At 41.2% G+C, this 6,302-nt stretch overlaps 1 long non-coding RNA gene across 1 annotated transcript; it reads right to left on the reverse strand.

The window, feature by feature from the left end:
- Nucleotides 1-1,520: 1,520 nt before the first annotated feature.
- On the reverse strand, nucleotides 1,521-2,871 carry LOC130921042 (uncharacterized). The gene is made up of 3 exons (XR_009064278.1): nucleotides 2,514-2,871; nucleotides 2,398-2,448; nucleotides 1,521-2,018 (listed from the first exon to the last, which is right to left on the reverse strand). It is a non-coding gene; the product is annotated as an uncharacterized LOC130921042 (long non-coding RNA).
- Nucleotides 2,872-6,302: the final 3,431 nt, after the last annotated feature.

Consider the following 6,302-nt stretch of genomic DNA (forward strand, 5'->3'; position numbering starts at 1 on the left):
ATTATTTATTGATCGAATGACAACACGTGGAACAGACAAGGCGTTTACCATTTGTATACAATGCTGTCAGGATTCAACATTCTGGAATATTTAGGCCTGAAATTAACTCAGACAACAACTGACCAAAATAAGATCTTCCAGCCAGATGCAGAGAGGTGATATCAAAGCAGTCGTAAATAATTGAAATTCATCTATTTCATTGGGGACATTTTGGAGCATTTGCAACAAAAATGGCAGAAGCACTTTAAGATGGCCTTAGTGTGAACATGTGGCACTTTGGGGTGTTTTAAAGGTTTGTAATGAGCAATCTCAAGCTGTTCTTTCTAGCCCGCAGTCCCTTGAGAAATCACTGTCGCTGTGATGACTTACACTGAGGCTTTTAGAGCTTTTGTGAGTGCAGCACCGTATGATTTAGCTCAGGAGCACATCATAGGTTCCCCCTTACCCTATTTTGTTATGATGAATTAAATACATTAGGGAAGTGAGCTACCATGCCATGCCATGCTGTGCCATACCCTGTCCCACATTACGAAGCCAAGTGCCTGCTTCTCTGATGGAAAACATGATTAAAAGTCGGTGGATGGCTCTGTCATTGGCAGTGACATTGGCAGATAGATTTATTAGACTGTCATTTATTCGGCACAAAAGTTTTAAAGCAAATGAGCCAAACATTAGTTCTGTCAGGAATATAGATGAGAGAGCGTCTGCAGTGGCAGCCCAATAACGGAAATGTTAAAGGGCAACTGAAGACCTTTCCGGATTTTGGTGTAATTTTATGAATATAAACTTGGGACAAGTTCATCAAAACAACCATGACATTATCAACACGTAATTGTAAGGATAATTTGCGTTTTTTTAGTTTTTTTGCACTCCGTTAATGGTCCCTTCGCAAACCCGGAAGTGTGACGTAGGCAACAGAAGACTACCCACAGCTAGTATAGCAGCAACAACGATGTCAGTGATATTTCCACCAAAGGTAACCATTCAGGATCGCTCTTTCGTGACGCTACCAATGGCAAAGGCTCCCAGGAAAGATGAACTACAATTAACCCCTACATGTTTGAACCTGAGGCGTCTGATGACGGCGATTTACTTGACACAGCAGATGGCGTCATGACGCCAATTGAAAGCTCGACACTTCACGAACGGGAGAGTGAGTGGTAAGTCCAGCATCGTGATTTTTTTATCAGAATGCGATTACATGGTTGTATATTTTTTCCATGCTCTACACATAGCTAAAACTGGATATTAGGTAATGGGACAGCTCCTACCGATCTAAATATGATAAAGCTAGCCCAAATGTGGCTAAATGAATGATATGTTATTGATATTTCAAAATAAATGACAAAACCATTTTATTTTCCAGGTGTTGCTGTAAACCGTCAAGTAATTACCCTTCCAAGAGTATGCCTGTGTCATCAGGAGATCCCAGACGTGAGAGCCAAACTTGAGGACGCTGAAGCACTGACAGGGGCATGAATTACATTAAAAAAATAAAACCATAAATTGTTAACAACATTGACACATTTTGTTGACTGTTTAATGTATTCTATTGGTATATAATATATTGTAATTATATTACATTCTGAAAAAATATTTAATAGGCCACAATAATAAATGATACCAGATTTATGTATATGTATTTACTCTTTTCTGTAGCATGAAGTGTTCTCTATACAAAGATAATGCATTATCATTAAAATATGAAGGTAACTTGATTTTTCTTTTAAAAAATGTGTACTGTATATATGACTAGTTTATGATTTCATGTCATCAAAATTTGCTACATTTATTTCTCCTAAATCATCGTCATCTGATGTCGCAGACGGAAGAAATTCAGCATCTGGCAGGCCTCATAGGATCTCTTCAGTCGTCATCGCTGGACACCGCATCACTTCGGTCATCATATGACTCGACCCACTCTCTCTTGATTTTGGGAAACTGGGTGGCAACTGACTTGCAACGCTTTTTTCATCGTGTTGAGGGTTTCCGCCACTTAATTTTTTATGTTTGGCTTCCTGGAGAAAAAAAAAAATCACAGCAGCATGAAAATATTGGATGAATCCTAATTTTAATTTAATAATAATTTCTTGGTGATTAAATAATAATGCCCCAGTCATAGCAGCATCTATTTGATGCTATTGTTCCCTCTTCAAATAGGCAGACCTTGATGTTAAAGTATAAAAAACGAGCCAAGGACCTATTTGGTGCTGGGGACATTTGAATTTACATAACACCTATTGATATAGTAATAAAATCTCACGAGTAGACGACGTCAACCAACCTATCTACTTATGACAGGCCAACAGCAAAAAAAAAAAAAATGTCACACTTCAACAAACAGGCAGTAGGAGTCCCCCCTTGTTTATCAAAAAAAGCCATTAATGTTCTACTTACGTCTTTGCAAAACCAAGGTTGCATTGTTGTAGGTTTTCAAAGCTGTCGTGGCTGAAATGATGAAAACAATGAGCCGATTGGGGACCTGTAAGCATGCTAACAAAAACGGTCCAAACCTTTGCAGGAGAAGTTTTTTTGGGACCACTCCTAGAGTCTCGAATCTTCCTGTGAGTAATTCATCGCTACACATCGAGATGGCATGACGAATCCCGCGAGTAAAACCCAGAAAATGTATGCAATATATGGCGAGGATAGCGTGGTGCTATATTTCCGCGTTCAGAGTGGTGGCGAGGCTTCCTGGAAGTTACGTCATGAGGTAGGGGTCGGCAGGACGGCGCGTCCCTCGTTGCTATGGTGTTGCTATGGCCATAACTCAAAAACTACGCGGTCAATTATTATTATTATTTTTTTTATGTGACTTTTTGAGAGAGCGAATGACGCATTTAATACAATTCAACTGAGTAAAACACTTAAGAGCGAAATCTGAAAAGCTCTTCAGTTGCCCTTTAAGTCTAGTTGTGAGGTAGCTTTTATGTCTATGAATAAGATCCATCACTCTGGCTTCCAGGACTTTTCTTTTTCTTTGACAGTTTGTCAGATTTTAGAATGCTCATAGATTTGCTGGTTTTCTCCACAAGGAAGCTTACTGTATCAAAATGATTATATCAGACCAAGTCTATCGGGCTTTGACAAGCTCGCTATCTTTATTTTTTTAATTGCTTATTTAAATCATGCTCACACAACTTTCTAGTCACAAATACACTTAAAGTCATGTCAGCATGTTGTATTTCCAAGAGTATTCAATGTTTACATTAATGGTAAAAGTGGATTTCATGTTTCATACAGTATGTTATGATAGGGTTCAACTCATTTTAAGGTCATTGTATTTTAAATTGGTCGTTCCTTTCAATCTTTTCATTGCTCCATATTAAACTAAAAACATTATCAGGCTTGAATTATGTCTGATCCCAAATCATAGTGCTGTATGAACAATGTGATCAATAATAACAAGACCATATATTTCAAATCTGAATGTTTTTATGCTTATTATGTTACTTAATTCTTTTGATTGTTCGAGTGGAGGTAAAATGAGTTGTGAAAACATCATCATCCTCTAACCACATTTGTAAATTGTTATCACGCTCACATTATCGCATTCCATAATTTCATTCAATTTGGAGCAGTTGTTTGTGGTTTCACTTTAAACACATCTGACAGCACGTTGGGTATTAAGGCTTTTCAGTGTGCGCTGCATGCTGTGTTTGATTCTATTTAGGAAGTAGAATAATGTTGTTTTTTAGTGGACAAGAGCAGTCTGTTGAGAGTGTGGTCATTGGGTGAGGACATTAGTTACCCCCTCCTCATTCGCTCGGCATGCTCACAAGAGCTGAGGCTGTCCCTTAGCAACCACTGAGATGTTTAGTGAAATTCCTGTATGGTCATGCTCACTTAACGCAGTGCATGATTCTAATTGGGGCAAGCGACCCACGCATTTCACACTAAGGTCAAAGAAAACTTAAAATTATGGTTAATGTAATCTTTCGAAATTGGTCTTGATTTTGGAGGGTAAGTTTGCCTCCTGCTTTTCAGAATCTGTGTCAATCAGAAAAAAATAAGTGAATGCCATGTGCTCAAATGTCCTCACAGTGTGTCAATGTGTCCTCACAGTGTGGGGCTTGTTCACAGGGAAGGGCGACAGGCAGAGAGAAAATTAATTTGAGACAGGGGTGGGCAGTGATAAATGGAGGAGTGTCCAAGACAGTCTGAAGAAAAGCGGAATGGAGAAAGAGTCCTGGGAAGCAGTTTAGTCTGGTCCAGGCAAGGTGCCCCCCTAAGTCTCCTGTTTACACACAGCAAAATTTCTGACAATTTCACAGCTCTCTTTTCAGCAGCCATTGAAAGGAATGGATTCCTTCCTGGTTACTTGTTGCTATCATGGGAAAATCTAAACCTTTGGCATGCCCAGTGGGTTACCTCTTGCTTGCGTTGCCTCATCGCAAACAGTGGTCCTGCGTAATGCCTGTGAAATCTGTGTGCGCACAAGGTTCAGGGTGCATAGTCGGGATTAAATCAAACAGGACCCCTCATTCAAGGGGTCTGTTCGGCAGTTCTAGACCCGCTTACATTGATGAGCTCCTTTCACTCTGGTCCGGGTGCAACGTCCTTCTCTGTTTGCTTTGCGCTAAAGAATGTATACACCATTGTGTCTTGCATGTGAAACGGCCATGCCAGATGTCACGGCTTCAAAAACCTCCTCTTTTTAATCGCACAAGAGGTTCCCAGAGGGCAAAATGGCACACGGCCACCCATGCCCGACACAGTGCACAGTATGGAGGGCAGAAAAAGAAGATGAAGAAAAGGAGGAGTGTAAAAACAGGATAGGCATGGAAGCAACTTCGCCTCGACTGTATTTCAACTAGATGGAAGAGACACTTCTTTTTTATGCTGCCCTGATGCGTGCATACTAGTTCTGGTCTTGGTGCCCTTCATCTCTCAGACAGGAGCAATGGGGCCCTTTATTCCCTATCCCAGGTGTATCATTAAACAGCCACCTTAACACACTCAGACTCATATGGAATTATAGAGCAGAGAGCTGGTGGGAGCTGAACTGGTAGAATAACATCTCACCCAAGCTCAACGGCAACCACAGGCTTTCTGTGGCTCTTTTCTTTCGGATGCATTTAACTTACTCACTGCCATGGACGGCAATAGACATCCACTCCATCTGAAATGGGGGTGGGAGTGGCAGTGATCATTCATTGTCTATTGCCTTAGAGTGTCAACACAAAAAGGAAGCAGTTACAGACAGACACATTCATGAGTGATGTTTTATGTGCAGAGTTTTATGATTGCTGAGTTTTTGGGAAACTGAAAGGTTTGCAGATCATGTGGGACAAGCTGAGGTGATGCTCTGACTTGAGTGTATCGATCGCTCTCAGCATCAAGCGGAGTCAACCGCTGGGAGACAGCGGGAGGGCTCAGCTCCTGTTCGTCCTGACATTCAGTTCAGTTTTTGGACTTTGCTTCAACTTCTTTCATGATTTTTTTTTCTCAGCCATGATGAGAAGACCAGTGAGATGGGCACAGATGAGAGTGGAAAAAACAATTGAAACTGGAGAGCACTTAGACATTAGGGTGTTAATAAGAATGGCTCTTAGTGAAGAAGCACCTCCTGTATTCCCATACAAAATACACATGCAAATAAAAGCGTAACAATTCACACCCACTCAGATACGCTCAGTGATGCTTGGCCACTGTCCAGCATCTCCTTGGGATTGAAAAGAGGAGTCGTGTAGCACTAGTAGGAGTGGCTGTCTGAGGGAATGGCAGACAACGCGCTGTGCCACCGTGTGACAGTCCATTATCCAAAGCCCTCAGTCTTTCCATTTCAATGCGTCCTGCCAGAAAAAGAGAAAGCTAACGTCAAACAACAGACCGAGTCTCCTCTCCTGAGAGTCCTGTCTGCACATTCACACATCCAAGTTGGTTGCATGATTCATATTCAGGCTGAGAGGGAGAACAATTGTTATTTTTCCAGTTTTAATAATCTCCACTGTCAATCACCGTATTTCTCGCCAAATGTAGATTTGGCATGCTTAGCTGGCATGAAGCTAATTTGGGCGAGGGCCGACCCACCAGGATAACTAGGTGTCACCAGTTTTCTGAACATCCGACTTTGGTTGTACTTTGTTTGGTGGGACTTTTTGTCAAAGCAGTACCCACATCCCTGGCTCTCCTCTGGGGTCCATCAAACAAACTTACAACCTGTAACTCTCCAATATCGTCCTTCTTGTTGTCATCCCCAGGAATCGACTCAAGAGAGATTGTACCTGATAACCCTCACATGAAAGATCAGTTCTGTTCTCCAAAGTTTGTTTAAATTGCTTAACCCTGATCAGATGTTT

This window comes from Corythoichthys intestinalis, chromosome 1 (assembly GCF_030265065.1).
Source record: "Corythoichthys intestinalis isolate RoL2023-P3 chromosome 1, ASM3026506v1, whole genome shotgun sequence".
Taxonomy (NCBI): domain Eukaryota; kingdom Metazoa; phylum Chordata; class Actinopteri; order Syngnathiformes; family Syngnathidae; genus Corythoichthys; species Corythoichthys intestinalis.